The following is a 21937-nucleotide window of genomic DNA, read 5'->3' on the forward strand; positions in this document are numbered from 1 at the left end:
TCTCGGTCATTCGTATCAGTTTGACTACAACATAGAAGTTCTTTGTTCCTTGTACCATCCATGTGATTACATTTTCACGCAATTTTGGTGTATAGATCCTGAGAAATCAGTACCCAGAACAACCACCTCTGGCCGTAATAACGGCCTTGATACGCCTGGGCATTAAGTCAAACAGAGCTTGGATGGCGTGTACAGGTACAGCTGCCCATGCAGCTTCAACACGATACCACAGTTCATCAAGAGTAGTGAATGGCATATTCTGACGAGTCAGTTGCACGGCCACCATTGACCAGACATTTTCAGTTGGTGAGAGATCTGGAGAATGTGCTGGCCGGGGCACCAGTCGAACATTTTCTGTATCCAGAAAGGCCCGTACAGGACCTGCAACATGTGGTCTTGCATTATCCTGCTGAAATGTAGGGTTTCGCAGGGATCGAATGAAGGGTAGAGCCACGGGTCGTAACACATCTGAAATGTAACGTCCACTGTTCAGAGTGCCGTCAATGCGAACAAGATATGACCGGGACGTGTAACCAATGGCACCCCATACCATCCCGCCGGGTGATACGCCAGTATGGCGATGACGAATACACGCTTCCAATGTGCGTTCACCACATTGTCGCCAAACACGGATGTGACCATCATGATGCTGTAAACAGAACCTGGATTCATCCGAAAAAATGACGTTTTGCCATTCGTGCACCAAAGTTCGTCGTTGAGTTCACCATCGCAGGTGCACCTGTTTGTGATGCAGCGTCAAGGGTAACCGCAGCCAGGGTCTCCGAGCTGATAGTCCATGCTGCTACAAACCTCGTTGAACTGTTCGTGCAGATGGTTGTTGTCTTGCAAACGTCCCCATCTGTTGACTCAGGGATCGAGACGTGGCTGCACGATCCACTACAGTCATGCGGATAATATGCCTGTCATCTCGACTGCTAGTGATACGAGGCCGTTGAGATTCAGCACTGCGTTCGGTATTAGTCTCCTGAATTCACCGATTCCATATTCTGCTAACAGTCATTGTATCTCAATCAACGCGAGTAGCAGTGTCGCGATACGATAAACCGCAATCGCGATAGGCTACAATCCGACCTTTATTAAAGTCTGAAACGTGATGGTACGTATTTCTCCTCCTTACACGAGGCATCACAACAACGTTTCACCAGGCAACGCCGGTCAACTGCTGTTTGTGTATAAGAAATCGGTTGGTAACTTTCCTCATGTCAGCACGTTGCAGGTGTCGCCACCGACGCCAACCTTGCGTGAATGCTGTGAAAAGCTAATCATTTGCATATCACAGCACCCTTTTCCTATCGGTTAAATTTCGCGTCTGTAGCACGTAATATTCGTGGTGTAGCAATTTTAATGGCCAGTAGCGTATGTTTGTTTGAAATGACATTCATATGAGCCCCGACTAAAAACATAGAATTCCAAATAACCACATTTTCTGGAGGTGTGTTATGATTGTGGGTTATCGCGGTCTGTATGTTTTGTTTCAGGTGATCTTTTCTCATGACCTTTTAAATTAAACGCGAAAACTTTGATTTATAGCCGGCCGAAGTGGCCGTGCGGTTAAAGGCGCTGCTGTCTGGAACCGCAAGACCGCTACGGTCGCAGGTTCGAATCCTGCCTCGGGCATGGATGTTTGTGATGTCCTTAGGTTAGTTAGGTTTAACTAGTTCTAAGTTCTAGGGGACTAATGACCTCAGCAGTTGAGTCCCATAGTGCTCAGAGCCGTTTGAACCATTTTTGATTTATATTTGTGTAATACAGTTCGGTAGAAACATATGACGAGAGCAATGTACTGAAATATCTCCCAGCTTCAGTTTTGCCACTGAAACACTAGGGAAAACAATACTGCTCCACCTTTAAAAATATGCACATCTGTATCTGTAGCTTGTTGCACCCATCACCACCGCGATAAGACTTGCACCACAACTTCCCATCTCGAGAGGAGGCTATGACGTAACTCCCATGGCGACAAACAACCCCAAAATCAGAATTACGACGTGTCTTCTGAATCAGGTTTAGATTTGCTGAAGGCCTATTAAGCTGACGGAAAAATAGCTCAGCACCAAGGAGTAGTTCAAAAATGGTTCAAATGGCTCTGAGCACTATGGGACTTAACTTCTGAGGTCACTAGTCCCCTAGAACTTAGAACTACTTAAACCTAACTAACCTAAGGACATCACACACATCCATGCCCGAGGCAGGATTCGAACCTGCGACCGTAGCGGTCGCGCGGTTCCAGACTGTAGAGCCTAGAACCGCTCGGCCACCCCGACCGGCCGAAGAAGGTGTTGTGCGACATTAACGAAAGTTGGTAGGCGTGTTTCTATGTCATAAAGATGATGTTTGTTCACATTTCGCGCCAGTCCACAAGAGTGACGCTAGAAGCGCTACAATGGGGATGCAATCAGATTTGCTTTAAATATGCTCTGTAATGGTCATGAGTGTTGTTTACCTTTGAGATTGGACGTGGTGAATTGGTGTTAGCCAACAATGTCTTTAAGGTGAAAAAGGCACCATTATCAACATCTCACTGAGCTTCAACGAGATCGTGTAATAGGGCTACGAGAAGTTTGGATGTTCCTTCTGCGGTATTGCATAAATACTGCAGGAGTCTAGCCACTGTGCATGATTGCTGGCAGCGGTGGTCACGCAAATATACGGCCACAGGAAGACCGTGCTCCGGAGGGCCACAGGCCACTACCGACAGGGAAGACCATCGCGTACGTACGGCGCATGGTTCTGTAGCATTCTACTACACTACTGGCCGTTAAAATTGCTACACCCCGAAGATTACGTGCTACAGACGTGAAATTTAACCTACACGAAGAAGATGCTGTGATGTGCAAATGATTAGCTTTTCAGAGCATTCACACAAGGTTGGCGCCGGTGGCGACACCTACAACGTGCTGTCATGAGGGAAGTTACCAACCGATTTCTCATACACAAACAGCAGTTGACCGGCGTTGCCTGGTGAAACGTTGTTGTGATGCCTCTTATAAGGAGGAGAAATGCGTACGATCACCTTTACGAGTAATCAATGTATAAGCAGGATTTGCATGCAAAAACAATCGGCAGTTTGGGAGGGACTTTCAATTTTATTTGGATGCACTACATGGGTGTGGATGGGCTGGAGACATACAAAAAGAAAAGTCATTAGAAAAGAAGACAAAAATGAAAGTCAATCAGAACGTTATATGTATATCAAACGATTCTGTTTGTTCAGAATATTACGACACTGAAATAATTTTTGTCGAATGAAAATATTACAGTGTTTATCAGTTGTTTTTGTTAACTGATCCATAAATTATGAATACGTGAAGGGGGAGGGAGGGCCTCAACAAAACGTGACGTGACGCCGTGTAAGAATTGGGGAGGGGGAGGGCGGAAGACGAGCCATAAGCTTCGTGACGTTACATGTATAAAGTTTTTTTTTTGTTTTGTGGAAAACTGTCAATTTCAAATCTGTTGGAAAAGCTTAAGACATTACCAATTCTACTGTTATTAATTACTAAGGTTTCAACTTGTCTGTAGGCCTATCACTTTTTATACGTATACAAACTTGTCTACTAACTTCTGTTTACATCGCACATCCCTTTCTTGGTGTTGCCTTTTTACCATCAGTGCACTTTGATTCCTTCCCACACGGGTTAATACAAGGAAGGAAAGATACCACATGGTAACTGTTACTGAGAAACTGTGTGAATTAGACTGTACGCTTAGTGTAAAGCATGAAGGTGGCAAATTCCGTTCGTCATTTGGGCCCTGGTCATCTACGGATGACAAATCGTATGCACCAACAGGTACTACAGCAGCTAATGCTCAAACACCAGTATTAAAGCATCCCGACTACCGTGTAAAACTATAGCATCATGATTTCGTGGTCGCTAAATAATATAAATTATTCAATCCGTTTATGCAGGTATAGTAATATAGAAGAACGGTAAAGGGAAAACTGAAGCTATGACACAGTCTGGGCCTACATTCGTAATGGAAAATATTCTTCTTCTACCGTCGAGATTGATCTCACAGACGTACATAGAGTTTATGAATTACCAGCTTTCGAAAACGTAATGATAACTCGGGAATGCTTTGTAAAACTCGTGTTTATTTTCAGTTACGATTGTGGTTCTGACGAAAATCCACTATAGGAGCGAGTTGTAGTTCCAGCTGTATAACATTTTCAAGATTCTGACGTGGATACCATGTACATTGCCTCAAATACTCTAAGAAGAATGCATTTAACACAGTGGAGCGACAAATGGCGCGTCTTAGTCGTAAATGTACTGATGTTGTATTAAAACATGGCAGTTTCGGTTCATATCTTGATTCCAGTAATCGATCTACTGACTTGGAGCTAGAAGAACGGCACTTCGAGAGGACAGGTAATTGATCAAAAATGGTTCAAATGGCTCTGAGCACTATGGGACTTAACATCTGACGTCATCAGTCCGCTAGAAATTAGAACTACTTAAACCTAACCAACCTAAGGACATCATACACATCCATGCCCGAGGCAGGATTCGAACCTGCGACCATAGCGGTCGCGCGGTTCCTGACTGAAGCACCTAGAACCGCTCGGCCACAACGGCCGGCAGGATATTGATCAATGACGATTTTCCTGGGTTTGTCGAAAACATTGTGCTTTCAGATACCAGATTGGGTATCGTGCTGGCTAGGATATCGAAAGATGGTGCTGCTTGGTATGCATATTAAGTACGAAACAGTATTTTTTTTACAAATTGTAAAATGCGAGGTCGTCACATGTTGCGTAGCGCTACGATCTAGCCTGTTGTGACTATTACGAGAGGGGTTTTTCCAGTACCTGTGTTGATTACATAGACTTCAGACGGGTATGCACTTGTAGGAAAGCATGACACCGAGCGTAAATTTGTTCCGCTGTTACTACGACTATCTTTGAATCTCCGAGTACAGAAACGTTTGAAGTAAGTACCATACGATGGCTACTGCCCCATTGTCGAGGAGTGTATTTTGAAACGATCCTGTAGTATCTGTCGCCTATATTATTCACTAGCAGAGAAACATGGCGTTTGCAGGGTATGTATTTACAGTTGCGCATCCAAGCACTTACCACGCTCCGTCTGGCCTTCTCCTTAATGTTTATGATGTCGTATCTCCTGAGCTATGTCTTGTAAAATGACATAGTTTTATGGGAACCTTCTGCAGCATTTGTGGACGCTGTATGCAAAACATCCTGTGAATGGAGTTAATAGCGAAAAGTATAGCTTTAAACGTCATGCACTTGAGGCAGTTTTTCACATACACTACTGGCCATTAAAATTGCTACACCAAGAAGAAATGCAACTGATAAACGGGTATTCATTGGACAAATATATTATACTAGATTTGACATGTGATTACATTTTCACGCAATTTGGGTGCGTAGATCCCGAGAAATCAGTACGCAGATCAACCACCTCTGGCCGTAATAACGGCCTTGATACGCCTGGGCATTGATTCAAACAGAGCTTGGATGGCGTGTACAGGTACAGCTGCCCATACAGCTTCAACACGATAACACAGTTCACCAGGAGTAGTGACTGCCGTATTGTGACGAGCCAGTTGCTCGGCCGCCATTGACCAGACGTTTTCAATTGGTGATAGATCTGGAGAATGTGCTGGCCAGGGCAGCAGTCGAACATTTTCTGTTTCCAGAAAGTCCCGTACAGGACCTGCAACATGCGGTCGTGCATTATCTTGCTGAAATGTAGGGTTTCGCAGGAATCGAATGAAGGGTAGAGCCACGGGTCGTAACACATCTGAAATGTAACGTCCACTGTTCCGAGTGCCGTCAATGCGAACAAGAGGTGACCGAGACGTGTAACCAATGGCACCCCATACGATCACGCCGGGTGATACGCCAGTATGGCGATGACGAATACACGCTTCCAATGTCGCCAAACACGGATACGACCATCATGATGCTGTAAACAGAACCTTGATTCATCCGAAAAAACCGTTGTGCCTTCGTGAACGCAGGTTCGTCATTGAGTTCACCATCGCAGGCGCTCCTGTCTGTGATGCAGCGTCAATGGTAACCGCAGCCAAGGTCTCCGAGCTGATAGTCCATGCTGCTGCAAACGTCATCGAACTGTTCGTGCAGATGCTTGTTGTGTTGCAAACGTCCCCATCTATTGACTCAGGGATCGAGACGAGGCTGCACGATCCGTTACAGCCATGCGGATAAGATGCCTGTCATCTCGACTGCTAGCGATACGAGGCCGTTGGGATCCAGCACGGCGTTCCCTATTACCCCCTCCCCCCCCCCCCCTTAACCCACCGATTCCATATTCTGCTAACAGTCTTTGTATCTCGACCAACGCGAGGAGCAGTGTCACGTTACGATAAACTGCGATCGCGATAGGCTACAATCCGACCTTTATCAAAGTCGAAAACGTGATGGTACGCATTTCTCGTCCTTACACGTGGCATCATAACAACGTTTCACCAGACAACGCCGGTCAAGTGCTGTTTGTGTATGAGAAATCGGTTAGAAACTTTCCTCATGTCAGCACGTTGTAGGTGTCGCCACCGGCGCCAACCTTGTGTGAATGTTCTGAAAAGCTAATCATTTGCATCTTCTTCCTGTCGGTTAAATTTCGCGTCTGTAGCACGTCATCTTCGTGGTGTAGAAATTTTAATGGCCAGTAGTGTATTTCACTGTTTATGAGGTTGTATCTCCTGAACTATGTGTCGAATAACGATATAATATATTAAGTTCATACAGCAGCAAATGTAGACAGTGTCTGCAAAATTTATTGCGAAAACCGTTAGTAACAAAGAAGTAACTAATTTAAACGTCATTGAAGATGCGGTATTTTTTCAAGGATCTCACTGTTTGTGATATCCTATATCCTCAACTACGTGTTTTACAACGATATAATTTTGCATTTGCATTCACTGGCATATGTGCATATCGTCTGTAAACATGTCGTGCATACAGTTAGCAGTTACGAACTAATAAATTATAACGCTATGCCCCAAGCGAAACTTTTACTTAATGAACAGCGGAAAAGTAGTAAGCGATGAACATTTTTCCTTTCATTATTTTGTAGGGGTTGTCAGCGAGAAAAAAATTCGTTATGATTTGAAATTATGCAAGTCGCTAAGTGCTCTCATTGTCAGATATTGTATGAAGTCTGGAAATTCACATGTCACGGGCTGCACTTCTTTTTAACTCTCCCCCCCCCCCCCCCACCCCTCTCCCTTCCCTTTCACAGGTATGTGGTTCTTACCCTCACAGTGATTGTCACCTGACATTAAGATATACGTGTGCCAGGTTTGGTTGAATTCGTTCCAGTGGTTTGGAAGGAGATAAGGAGGAAATACACACACACACACACACACACACACACACACACACACACACACACAAAATATGTGTGGGTTACTACTACCCCCTTTTACGTTTGGATATTGTCTGAAACATAGATCAAGTCAGCTTTCAATTTAGAAATACATTAACTACACTTTAAACACTTTTCACAAGTTATTTTCGATTTATATACCGTCACTGTATCACTTTGACTGCCCACACTTCACTGTTTGTTTTTATTTACTCGCTGCACTACTTTTTCTGTTCTTCCCTTCGTCACTGATAAGGAACTGACGTTCGAGCCCACGACGGGTCTTGCTTTATACACCGCTATCAAGGGGTAGCCCCACCAGTGGCGAATTCAGAACATCTTCCCTTCGTCACTGATAAGGAACTGACGTTCGAGCCCACGACGGGTCTTGCTTTATACACCGCTATCAAGGGGTAGCCCCACCAGTGGCGAATTCAGAACATCTTCCCTTCGTCACTGATAAGGAACTGACGTTCGAGCCCACGACGGGTCTTGCTTTATACACCGCTATCAAGGGGTAGCCCCACCAGTGGCGAATTCAGAACATCTTCCCTTCGTCACTGATAAGGAACTGACGTTCGAGCCCACGACGGGTCTTGCTTTATACACCGCTATCAAGGGGTAGCCCCACCAGTGGCGAATTCAGAACATCTTCCCTTCGTCACTGATAAGGAACTGACGTTCGAGCCCACGACGGGTCTTGCTTTATACACCGCTATCAAGGGGTAGCCCCACCAGTGGCGAATTCAGAACATCTTCCCTTCGTCACTGATAAGGAACTGACGTTCGAGCCCACGACGGGTCTTGCTTTATACACCGCTATCAAGGGGTAGCCCCACCAGTGGCGAATTCAGAACATCTTCCCTTCGTCACTGATAAGGAACTGACGTTCGAGCCCACGACGGGTCTTGCTTTATACACCGCTATCAAGGGGTAGCCCCACCAGTGGCGAATTCAGAACATCTTCCCTTCGTCACTGATAAGGAACTGACGTTCGAGCCCACGACGGGTCTTGCTTTATACACCGCTATCAAGGGGTAGCCCCACCAGTGGCGAATTCAGAACATCTTCCCTTCGTCACTGATAAGGAACTGACGTTCGAGCCCACGACGGGTCTTGCTTTATACACCGCTATCAAGGGGTAGCCCCACCAGTGGCGAATTCAGAACATCTTCCCTTCGTCACTGATAAGGAACTGACGTTCGAGCCCACGACGGGTCTTGCTTTATACACCGCTATCAAGGGGTAGCCCCACCAGTGGCGAATTCAGAACATCTTCCCTTCGTCACTGATAAGGAACTGACGTTCGAGCCCACGACGGGTCTTGCTTTATACACCGCTATCAAGGGGTAGCCCCACCAGTGGCGAATTCAGAACACATCAAAAAGGGTTCGAATGGTCTACAATATTCCAGAAAATTGCACGACATTAGTGAATGTTCTAGAATGTTCCACAATGATCTGCGATATTCTGAGATGTTTCCGAATATTCTGGAATCTTCCCGAGCGTTCCAGACTATTCCCAAACATTGCAGAACATCCCACATAATTGAGGAACGTTCCAGAACGTTCTGGAATGTTGTTGATGCCCTTGAATGTTCTTGAATGTTCTCGAATACTCTCTACTGTTCTGGAATATTCTAGAAGTTTGTAGAGGGCGAAACTTATCAGCTCTTATATCTTCAAAAGCTCTCCCTTCAGCTAAAAACGGGAACCTTCTTCATGGAGGGGGGATAGAGGGTTACTGCATCATATAACTCCCTTGATCCTACCAGGATCTTTAAAATAGTTTCAGCGGCACGCACGTTGTACACTTTCTTTTATAGTGTATACTGATTATACGAAGCCACTAGCCAACACATGGAACCACATAAGCACCAACAAGACGTTTTGCCCGTCACAAAAATTCGTTTCCAAAGAACTGCAAGTATATGTGTCAGCGAAGTTCTTTGTTCGATAAACGATGACGATGCTATATGGTTTGGGCGAAGATGATGTGGACGTAGCGAATGTTCCAAACATTATCCAAATCGAGAATTGAATGACTGCTATGTCAGTCATAACTAATATAAAGGAATGCGTTCAAAGTCCTTCTACATAAGTCGATAAAATTTTGCATCGTTACTACAAAACTACTACATAATATGATACATTTTTGTATCGTTCACCTGATTTACTATGTTTCGCAACTTTTATAAAACATTTGATTTACTCTCGATCTTATGAAAAAAACATTTCCTGTAAAAATATGCAAATAATTTTGTAACTGCTATTTTAAATTTAATAATTTCTAAATTTAAAACTGCAGACTATCTTACGTTACAGCAGGGGAGAGGGCTAGGTCACCAAATTATATGACCGCCTGTGACAAGGAGGGTGGGCACCAAAATTCATTAAATTTGTCTGACGTAATTGATGGATAGCTCATTGTAATAAAAATATCGTCTTTTGAGAAACACTGGTTATCAGAATCCAGATATTTTGATCTCGTGCTCTGTAGCACTTCATCATAGTGGTGTAGCAAATTTAATGGCCAGTAATATAATTGTGGCTTTGTCGCATTAACAGCATTCTTGGCTAACATCAACTCACGGCGTCCAATCTCAAAGGTAACTAACGCTCACGACCGTTACAGCGCTTATTTAAAGGAAATCTGATATGTATGCTCATTGTAGCGCTACTAAAGCTACTTTTATGCGAATGTCGCGAAATAAGAATAGAAATCATCTTTCCGATGTAGAAACACACCTACCAACTTTTGTTTATGTCGCACAGCTGCTTGTTGGTGTTACGACTTTTTTGACTGTCAGTGTAGGTAAAAGAGGTGAAGCGGAAACACAAATAGTTAACAACGAAAACAATGTCATTCCGAAAAAATGACAAAATGGTGTGTAAAAAACCTATCAAATAAAAAAAACACACATGGGGTTCCTTTTCTCCAGCTTTGATTGAAATCTAAACAGTGCCGGTTTGGGGGCCAAGCGACCCGAGACGCTGGATGGCGTACCAAACTAAGAAGTGCGCAGGAGGATCGATCACTGTAAGGTTTGTACACAGGACGTTGGGCAACTTCATTAGCTGTCGCTTGTGGCGCCAAGCTGGGAGGGGCGCGAAGAGCGCCGAAGTGCGTGACTTGTTTGCAGTGCGTTTCACAATTAGTGGTGGGAACGGACACGGATGAAAGTGTGTGAGGAAAAACAGGGAGGGTGGGGAGTGGGAAGCGAGGGCGCGAAATAATAAATTGCTTGTCTGCAACAATGTTCTCGTACCGGCCCTAAGTTTAACCATTCGTACAGTAACACAGTCAATAAAAACGGATTCTAAATATGTTAGTGTACTGAGGAGTATGTACTTCAACAAAACTGTATGACAATCGGGATCAAAACGCAATACATGCACGAAGACTCCAGGGCGGCAGAACTATTGTCAGCAGTTTTGGAAAATATTTGCAGATTGTTGGATTACGAAAACGAAAGAAGGTATACATCTCAATGGTTCTTATACACTGCATGAACAAATAAAAAGCACCCCGAGTACGAGGTGGAAGCTAAATGAAATTTCTCGGGTTGAGAGGGTATGTGATGTTACATCAGTGATGCCAATATGGAGTAAATTAACAAATAGATTTTCTGAATATGAACATAATTATAAGTATGATGTTGCATCTCCTCTGGCATGGAGAGAAGCGCTGATACAGTTGAGAAGCCTGTAAAAGAAAGCCGTTGTAGCCTCTCAAGAGTCAAACTCGTCCATACCTGTTGTTAAGTGCTCCTTAATATCCTGGATACTTGAATACTGGCACCGAGTTGGAGATGGCGTCCGAGGTGGTCACATTGAGAGTTGGCAATACTCTCTTAGGATTTAAAGGTTGGCTACAGCGCGCATACACAAGCCCTGGAATCTAAGATATTGTTGTCGCGCTTCGCAGCGCACGGATTAATTAGTGGCAGTTTGGAAGCCGGTGTAGGAGCCCGCCTGCTGTGGTGCGCACGTGTGTTGGGCGCCGAGCTGCCGTACTGCTGTGTCCGCCAGCAGCGACACAGGATTTGATAGTGAGTTGACATTTTTTATAATTTGCAGCGCGCTTATTAATTTAAAGAAAAGGGTTTGTGTATGTGCGTAGCAGCAGACGGTAATTTTGATAATGATAGGAATTGAATTCTTAAGGGAAACCATTGTTAGGCAAATAGATTAAGTATTGATTTTTGCTATTGATTTCTTTTGTCAGGGAATTGTTTCACTATGTATTTAATTGAGAAGTATTTCAGTCTGTCTCAAGAGTTTGATTCATCTGTAATATTGCTTTAATGCCACTGGAGGCAGATTTACATACGAAGCGATTGTTCAAAGAGCTTCTAGCGTTTTGCTAATTGAATGAGAAAGAATTGCTGTCAGAATATAGTTTTTGAAAAAAAGAATTACTTGTTTGGGTTATCATTTATCGAGTTTAGATTTGACCAAACCCTTTCTCCTGAATTATATGTAGTTGTAGTAAGCAGCAGCAGCAGCAGCAACTGCAGGAGCCGCCATACGGAACATGCATTGCACTCAGCATGAATAACAGGTTTTTTTTATGTTTTTGTTAAATAATGGAATGCAGCAGATCAAGCAGTGGCAGCAGAAAGACCAAGTAAGTTATTTGTTGCGCACAGGACTAATTTGAAAAAAAAAAGTCTAGGCGATCTCTGTATTAGTAAAGTTAGCAAGAGTACAAGCACGAGATTTTCAGTAGAAAACACGAGATAATAAGATAGACTTTCAACATCCGTCTACTGGGGGCAGAAATGGGGATCTTGCTGGCCAAGGAAGTACCTCCGTATCACACATACAATTCCCAAAGATACGTTCCACGTGTGGACGAGAATTTTCCTCTTGAAAAATGGCATCGCTATGCCGTCACATTAAACAAATGAGCACGTCCGTGAAGTACCGGTCAGCCTTTCGTGTTCCGTCAGTCACTACCGTCAGTGATCTGCACTCTCATCCCCGATGGTTGCCTACATTGTGACGCCTGGGGTAGCACCGTTGTGTCTCTCCAAAACATTGGAAGAACGGGACCTCTCCACTGGTCGACGTCACAATCGCCAACGATGATCACTCGAAGTAGGGGAGAACTGTCATTCATTGCTGAATGCAATGCGACGCCATTCGTCAGTGGTCCATACGGTCACGGCGTCATTCTAAACGCAGATGTTGTGGTATTGACGGCTGTCTACGAAGCTCTGGCTGCTGCTAGCCTTCGAATAATGGTGTGGGATGACACAGAGTGTTGGCAGGGATTTAATTACTTGTTCTCGGGTTGTAGGCACAGAGGTGAAGTATATGTGACGTGCCTGCGTTGTGGTTCAAAAATGGTTCAAATGGCTCTGAGCACTATGGGACTTGACATCTGAGGTCATCAGTCCCCTAGAACTTAGAATTACTTAAACCTAGCTAACCTAAGGACATCACACACATCCATGCCCGAGGCAGGATTCCAAGCTGCGACCGTAGCGGTCGCGCGGTTCCAAACTGTAGCGCCTAGAGCCGCTCGGCCACACCGGCCGGCAGCGTTGTGGTCACACGCAGTCAATCGGTACTGTGACGACTGTGCCTGCCCCCTCCCATCCATTCAGTCGAAGTCCAGGCCACTGCAGAATCGGAATGACGCACAAATCAGGATGTAGTGCAACTGGACCAGCGAACCAAATGGGGACACAGAACGATGCCCTCTCTAATTACGTCAGATGCAGACAAAGCTTTCAAACGCCGTCAGATCCTGACAAAGCTGTCGCAGCCTAGTACAGAGCACCTCTGTGTCCCTCATATTGATCACTCAACGTCTGACGCTGTTCACACCCTTTACATACCCTACCGTGCCTGGTACCAACACAAAACACGAATAACGCCATTGCTCTGTGGTAGCTGTTCTACTTGTCACATAGAGTTGCAACTGTAATCATTTATACACCCACCGATGATGTGTACATATACGAAGTTATATTGACTACCGACCATGTCTTCTCGGTGCTTTTTGTGTCAGGCAATAAGGGATCCACAATCTCTTACGTTATGCCTCTATTACAGATAGACTTAGACAAAGAATGAGAACACTTAATAGAATTAGTTTGCAAATGGTCAGAAAGTAGATTATATAATAAGACGAATGCGTTGTGAGAAGGTACTGAAGAGAATTGGGGAGAAAAGGAATTGTGGCACAACGTTACTAGAAGAAGCGATCTGTTGGAAGGACACACTTTGAGACATCAAGGATCACCAACTTAGTATGGTAGGCATGTGTGTGTGTGTGGGGGGGGGGGGGGGGGGTAAAAATCATAGAGGGAGACCAAAAGGTGAAACGTTAAGCACATTCAGGAGGATGTAAGTTACAGTAGTTATTCGGAGATGAAGAGGCTTGCACCGGATAAAGTAGTGTGGAGAGCTGCATGAAACGAGTCTTCAGACTGAAGACAACAACAAACAACGACCGACATATGGGAAGGAAAGTTCTAAAAATGGAAAATGAGAAAAAACATGTCAATAAGTTTTTCATTTGGGTGAACTGAAGTCTGTGTCCTCTTACACAAAGATATAGATGGAAAGGTAAAAATGGGAGGAGGAGGAGATTGGTGTTTAACGTCCCGTCGACAACGTGGCCATTAGAGACGGAGCACAAGCTCGGATTAGGGAAGGATGAGGAAGGAAATTGGCCGTGCCTCTTCACAGGAACCATCACGGCATTTGCCTGAAGTGAGTTAGGGAAATCACGGAAAACCTAAAGCAGCACGGGGGTTTGAACCGTCTTCCTCCCGAATGCGAGTCCAGTGTGCTAACCACTGCGCCACCTCGTTCGGTGGTATAAAATACCCTAGACTGCTTACGGTAAACTAAATGGGACTTCTTCAATTTATGCTAGGAACTGAAAGCCCATGAAATTAATATCGCGTATAAATCTTCCTTATTTGGATGTGTTTTCAATCTCTAACATAAATAAAAATAATACGACAGATCGTTTGTCTCCTGGTTGCCAATGACTGAAAATTTGATAAATGGGATTTATTTATTTAGTTTTATTTCACAACTGCGTATGTAAAGGCCAAAGCCCTAAGTGAGGCCAATTCCCGAACTGGTCAGCTATTTGATGCACTGGCTGGACATGGTGACAGTTGTGGAGTTCTATGTCAACTGGTACTTTACAGGTTTCCCACATTGGAAGAAATAGGGAGAAGAGTCTGGTTTCTAGGGACAAGCCACCACTTTGAATGATCTCGAGGAGGATGCTGTCTGATCCAGATGTCTTTCTAGTTTTCATGCTATCTAGAGCCTTGCTGAATTTATCAAATGTCCATGGGACTGCCATACTAGGTAGTGTTGGATGTTGTAGGACATGTTCGATAAAGTTTTCAGCAGCAGTAGGACTACGGTTTAAGAGTGAACTGAAATGCTCTTTCCATCTCCTGACTTCCAGTAATGTCGGGGTGTAGGCTGCTTTCGGGTTTCCTGATGATGAACCCGACAGGCACATGTATTTCTTTTATTCCATCATCAAAACACCACAAGACCCTGGCATCTGACAGACTTTGGAGTTTCTTAGCCTTTGGTTGCTACTAGTTGTTCTTGATTGTTCTTATTTCAGTTTGACATTGCTCAGCTGATGGTAGAACTGATTCATTGTATCCTCCTCACTGCGTAAATTGGGCGCAAGGCTGAGATAAGGGCCACAAAGCTACCCCTTGTGAGGGAATTCGAAGAGTTGTAATTCTTTCATTGACAGCACTAGGAGTTAATCGATTTTGTCTCAATATTTTACTTTTTACCGCAAATCCCACACAACGGGTGCGTCGTTTTCGTGCAAACTTTCCTTTCCAAAAGATAGTGTATCTTGATATAACCTCACCGATGTGTCCTTCGCAGCATCCAGGTCTAGACTAGTAGCCTCTCTGAAGTCTGCTACCACCGTCCTTATACCACCGCCATTAGATTTTAAGGAAAATGACAGGAGGAATTGCTATTCGCGAGACTTGATGTAAGATGAACCCCAGCTTGGGAAGAAGTAACGAACTCACTATGATTCTAGAACCATTCATCACGATACATGTGGTTTCAGACAACAGAACTGCAACGAACTGCCGCGAGCTCAAGGATACTAGAGGAGCATCCTTGTAGCCAGTTCGTCTGGCATAACCTCTTCCGCTAATGTGACGGTTGGCAATCTCAGGCGTAAGATGTTGCTTTTCCGTCCGCTTCGCCGTTGGATCATTGGACGTTGGATAAAAGGATTAGGGGAAGGAGCGCGAAAAGAGATGGGGCGTTGGGTTACACACTTTGTCTGGTTCACCTGCTGAGACCTGTCCGGCTTGGAGACACTGCCAGTAGCTACGCTACCGCCAAAATAGCACTCAGCTTCACAAAATTCAAATAGCTCCAAGCACTATGGGACTTAACAACTGAGGTCATCAGTTCCCCAGACTTAGAACTACTTAAACCTAACTAAGGACATCACACACATCCGTGCCTGAGGCAGGATTCGAACCTGTGACCGTAGCTGCAGCGCGGTTCCAGACTGAGGCGCCTGGAACCACTCGGCCACAGCGGCCGGCTCAGCTTCAAATGAACACGCAAATCTCTCACCTCAGCGCTACGATATGAGGGTGTCCCTTGGAGTATCACTTGGTTGCTAGTTGCGCAGAAGGCGCGGTAGGGGAGAGGTGAACGATAGTGGTGGGGTGTCGGTAGGGGACGTATATTTCTACAGCATAAGGCTTCACACAAACACGTATCTCGTGGAAATTGTAAGCTGCAGCTAGCAAGTCTGCAAACGATCGATCGTATTAACAGGTTATTAAATACGACAAACAATTCGACAAGTCAACCGTTTATTATTAAAATACAATCGGTACAGCTTTACGCTGAAATTAAATCAGAGAAAGCGACATATTTTCAACTGTCTTGTACACTTTCTTCTGTTAAAATGGCTTCTTTGCCCAAATCACAGCGGTGTTCACACAATGTCATCTCACTGACATGCTAATGCAGCTGCATTAGGTACGGAATCCTGAAACAGTCTACTATTAGCCCAGCAACTGAGAACAAGTGAAAGTCAGTAACTTATGAAAAGCTCATGCTTGTTTTAAAAATAAAAGTGCGATTCATTCATTTATGGTGTAACAGAATCCGTAGTAATTGTCGTTTCACCAGCTTTCGATGGCCATTCCAATAATTAAATTATTTTATTGAAAAAATCTGTAGTCACTGATACATCGCAGTAGATAAGAATGTTTCACGTGTTAGCTATGAGGCAATTTACTCTCCACTTTGCATGCTGTCGTGTGCCAAAATTCGTTTCGGTATCTCGAACTGTTTATATGATCTCAAGGATTAAATGAATATTTCACTTTAGTTTGTGCAGACGGTCGGAAGTGAGTGCACTACACACAATCCATTTTTTCGAGACGTTGATGTATATCTTGTGTCAACTTAAAAGCAAAAGTCAATGTTTATGCTCCATTCTGCACGATGCAATATGTGGACTGACATACATCAAACGCAAACTCATAGTGACCCCTGTTTATTATTGTAAAGTATTCGAATTTAGCACAGTACATTACTAGATGCAAAAATATCACACTGTCTATGACCGTTAACGTCATTAGCAGCAATTAATCAAATCATCATGAAAATAACGAAATGGGCCATGAGATGTGCGAGAATATTTTTTTTTACTGAATAGTTTCTTTAAAATCGTTTGAGAAAGGTTGCAGTGCAACCCGCGTGTGCGTGCCTCCATTCCCGCAGTATACCCGACGCCGGCAGACAAATGTTCTGATCGTAACGGACGAAGCCCTTAGTTGTGTAGGCGACAGGCAGTTGAGGCGGGCTTCCCTGCGGAACACAGCGCTGAGAACGAGAATGCGTTTCTGCCCACCGGCCAAGTAATCCTGCTCGAGCTCTGGCTGCTGCTTCCCGGTGAAGGTCCCGCCTCCGACTGCGGCGTATTTTTTTTGACAAATCGCCTTCATTGTGAGTACTATAATAATTCCTGGTATTTGTGCATCCCTTGTGACTTGTTGTTGTTTAGACAAGTTGGGTTCATTGCGAGTACTGTGGTGATTCCTGGTTTTTATATTACATTACACAATGCAGCAGAGCCAAGTCTATCAGACCTGAACTGGCTGTGACCTGTTAAAGTAACCTCTGGCGTGCCACTGGGGAGTGTTATGGGACCATTGCTTTTCACAATATATATAAATGACCTAGTAGATAGTGTCGGAAGTTCCATGCGGCTTTTCGCGGATGATGCTGTAGTATACAGAGAAGTTGCAGCATTAGAAAATTGCAGCGAAATGCAGGAAGATCTGCAGCGGATAGGCACTTGGTGCAGGGAGTGGCAACCGACCCTCAACATAGACAAATGTAATGTATTGTGAATACATAGAAAGAAGGATCCTTTATTGTGTGATTATATGATAGCGGAACAAACACTGGTAGCAGTTACTTCTGTAAAATATCTGGGAGTATGCGTGCGGATTGATTTGAAGTGGAATGATCATATAAAATTAATTGCTGGTAAGGCGGACACCAGGTTGAGATTCATTGGGAGAGACCTTAGAAAATGTAGTCCATCAACAAAGGAGGTGGCTTACAAAACACTCGTTCGATCTATAATTGAGTATTGCTCACCAGTGTGGGATCCGTACCAGGTTGGGTTGACGGAAGAGATAGAGAAGATCCAAAGAAGAGCGGTGCGTTTGGTCACAGGGTTTTTGGGTAAGCGTGACAGCGTTACGGAGATGTTTAGCAAACTCAAATGGCAGACACTGCAAGAGAGGCGCTCTGCATCGCGGTGTAGCTTGCTGTCCAGGTTTCGAGAGGGTGCGTTTCTGGATGAGGTATCGAATATATTGCTTCACCCTACTTATACCTCCCGAAGAGATCACGAATGTAAAATTAGAGATTAAAGCGCGCACGGAGGCTTTCCGGTAGTCGTTCTTCCAGCGAACCATACGCGACTGGGACAGGCAGGGGAGGTAATGACAGTGGCACGTAAAGTGCCCTCCGCCACACACCGTTGGGTGGCATGCGGAGTATAAATGTAGATGTAGATGGTCGGATGAGCAGGAAGTTCAGATGACGCAGAAAGTGTCAAGTATGACCTGAAAAACTGACAAAATATATTTTACGGTTTGTACAGTTTCCTTTTTTTTCCTGCCGACCGATTCGAAATAAATGGAAGGTCGCAACAGCGGAACTCGGATGAGTCAGACTCTGCTGTGGTTTTATTTGTGATACAAGGGTTGGAACTTGAATAGCGGGAAATATTTATTTACAGGTCGTACAAACAGATACTTAGTTTTACTGACCTTAAAAGTAGTCACCAGCATGGTGTATAACCCATTGCCAGCGATGTGGAAGTCGTAGGGCAGTGCGAGTTGTGTTGACAGTACGATCGGTGCGGTCTATTGCCTGACGAATTTGTAGTAGTTCTGAAGCGAATGCCGTGAAGAGTTTCCTTCAGTTTAGAAATCGAGTTGAACTCACGAGGGCTTAAGTCAGGGTAGCGCAGTAGATGGTATAGCCCTTAGCAGCCCCATTCTTGTTTCATGCTGTTCATCTTTGGAACACAACCTACAACCTGCTTAGAGACAGAAGTGATGACGTTTTCTGCAGGACCTGACATGTTTGACGGATGGGGCTGCTAAGGGCTATACCATCTACTGCACTACCCTGTCTTAAGTCCTCGTGAGCTCAACTTGATTTCTAAACTGAAGGAAACACTTCACGGCATTCGCTTCAGAACTCAAACTGTCACCACATCTGGCAGTTCTAAGAGTATCCTACGACTTCCACATCGCTGGCGACGGGTTATATACAATGATGGTGACTACTTTGAAGGTCAGTAAAACTTTGAGACACGTATCTATTTTGTACGAGCTGTAAATAAATAGTTGCCACTATTAAAGTTCTAACCCTCGTATTTATATGCTTCCTGACTTTTTCTTTAAATGTGGTAAATCAGCAACCGTACATAATTAAGTGAAAGGTATACATACAGGGTAAATTAATTCAAGTTTTGTAAGAAAATATTATATTGAACAAGAGATAGTCAAATGTAGTATCGATCGTGTAGTTGCGTCGCAGCTCAACAGCGATCGCTGATTCAAGGCGTTATGGAGGGAGGAGGAGATTAGTGTTTAACGTCCCGTCGACAACGAGGTCATTAGAGACGGAGCGCAAGCTCGGGTGAGGGAAGGATGCGGAAGGAAATCGGCCGTGCCCATTGAAAGGAACCATCCCGGCATTTGCCTGAGGCGATTTAGGGAAATCACGGAAAACCTAAATCAGGGTGGACGGAGACGGGATTGAACCGTCGTCCTCCCGAATGCGAGTCCAGTGTGCTAACCACTGCGCCACCTCGCTTGGTAGGTGTTATGGTTAACGAGTTAGAGTATGTATGGAGGACTCGTAAGTGTAAAGACGTGTTGTGTTTGTTGTGCCTGGATATATACTTAACTCGCCACAGGCAGTAACGATTTTTTTATTTGCATGATATTATGATGTTTGCTGATTGTAAAAAGAATCTCCACAGAAGTTGGAAATAAATATGTTAAAGGAATCTCAACAGAAGTAGGAAATATTAAGATAAATAAAGTTGTTTTGTTACTAATGCAATGCACATATTCACTTATGGTTGAGCCAACGTATAGCACTCACACCCAATGATTTGTAAAGCTAATTGTTAATGTATAATCAGTTTATTGTGTGTGTTAATTGTGAGCATTATCAATTTTCAAAGAGTCAAAATGGAAGTTTTAAAGTTAGTGCACTATTGTTACTTACTCCAAGTTGATACCAGTTCCCATATCCACGTCATCTCCGGTTAAATAATTTTCTCAAGAAACTATAGTCTCAGTCAAAAATGGTTCAAATGGCTCTAAGCATTATGGGACTCAACGTCTGAGGTCATCAGTCCCCTAGACTTAGAACTACTTAAACCTGACTAACCTAAGTACATCACACACATCCATGCCCGAGGCAGGATTCGAACCTGCGACCGTAGCAGCAACGCGGTTCCGGACTGAAGCGCCTAGAACCGCTCGGCCACAGCGGCCGGCCTATTGTCTCAGTCATACTCGATTTAATTAAAACGTATGCTAAGCAACAGCCTTGGAGAATAGCTGTTTGCTAACTGTTCAATTTAAAGTACTAACAGAGAGCAGTGCGAAGAGCGTTACCGTTACGCAGATAAAGGTGAGAAATTTTTTAATTTCAGGGATAGCATTCGTTAAGCACAGGGACCATTATTTTCAAATTGATCAAGTTTAGTTTTATTACTAGGGACAGTTTCAAATCAATAGTGTTGCATTAGATTCAGTTTTTGTATTATGTAAGTTCATGGAGTTTTGGTTTCTGGTAAAGTTATTGACAGTTTACATTCTAGCAGCTAAATTAATTTTACATTTTCGCTGTCAGAAAAGTCCAGTACAGGGAAAAGCACATAAGCGACAAGATAAAATACATGTTCACATGCATTCCCATTCTAATAGTTGTGTTGCAGACAACTGTCAGTTACGTAATTTCAATCATATTTCAAACGTACATGTTTCATATGATCTGTAAGCCTGCCCCACGTAACGGCATGTCGATTTTAATTATTAGTATTATTCCTGCGTAGGCCTCATGGTAGTAATCAGCAGGGCGAATTCGGGATATATGCAAATGTAGGACCCACATCTGATATGATACGCAGGTTCTCAGACAATTTGAATATTCTGTTGCAAGAAAAAGCAAATAATAGTGAATTCTCGCCAGAGATCGATACTGCTCTCTTATAGAGGACGTAAAGCAAAACAGGGAAAAGAGACTGTTGACTGCCGTCGGATAAGAAAATACGAAGTTATTCTAGTTGACGGGAAAGAAAGACTTACTGTGCCAGCAACAGGAAACAACAGCGTTATTTTCTGTTACGTGCATACAGAAGAATTGTTCCACGTACTGCATGATACTCACTTGAAAATGAGACATGGAGGTCGAACACCGATGGAATGCGAGCTACAAACTAAATACAAAAATGTCACAAAAAAGTCATAACGCTGAATCTCCGCTCGTGCAAGCCATTTCAGGCCAAGTTTTCTAATCCCAAGAGCCGGCCGTTGTGGTCGAGAGGTTCTAGGCGCTTCAGTCCGGAACCTCACTGCTGCTACAGTCGCAGGTTCAAGTGCTGCCTCAGGCATGGATGTGTATGATGTCCTTAGGTTAGTTAGGTTTAAGTAGTTCTAAGTCTAGGGGATTGGTGACCTCAGATGTTAAGTCCCATGGTGCTCAGAGCCATTTGAACCATTTTCCTAACCCCAAGAGTCGGCCGGGGTCGTCGAGTGGTTCTAGGCGCTACAGTTTGGAACCGCGCGACCGCTACGGTCGCAGGTTCGAATCCTGCCTCGGGCATGGCTGTGTGTGATGTCCTTAGGTTAGTTAGGTTTAGGTAGTTCTAAGTTCTAGGGAACTGATGACCTCAGAAGTTAAGTTCCATAGTGGTCAGAGCCATTTTAACCCCAAGAAAGGCTGTTTCCAACTCTCTGAATATTT

General features: G+C 44.1%; 1 protein-coding gene across 1 annotated transcript in view; it reads left to right on the plus strand.

The window, feature by feature from the left end:
* The window catches only part of LOC126482125 (lutropin-choriogonadotropic hormone receptor-like), a 367911-nt gene that overhangs the window by 14877 nt on the left and 331097 nt on the right, over positions 1-21937 (plus strand). The window lies entirely within an intron of this gene.

Source organism: Schistocerca serialis, chromosome 5 (assembly GCF_023864345.2).
Source record: "Schistocerca serialis cubense isolate TAMUIC-IGC-003099 chromosome 5, iqSchSeri2.2, whole genome shotgun sequence".
In the NCBI taxonomy this organism is placed as follows: domain Eukaryota; kingdom Metazoa; phylum Arthropoda; class Insecta; order Orthoptera; family Acrididae; genus Schistocerca; species Schistocerca serialis.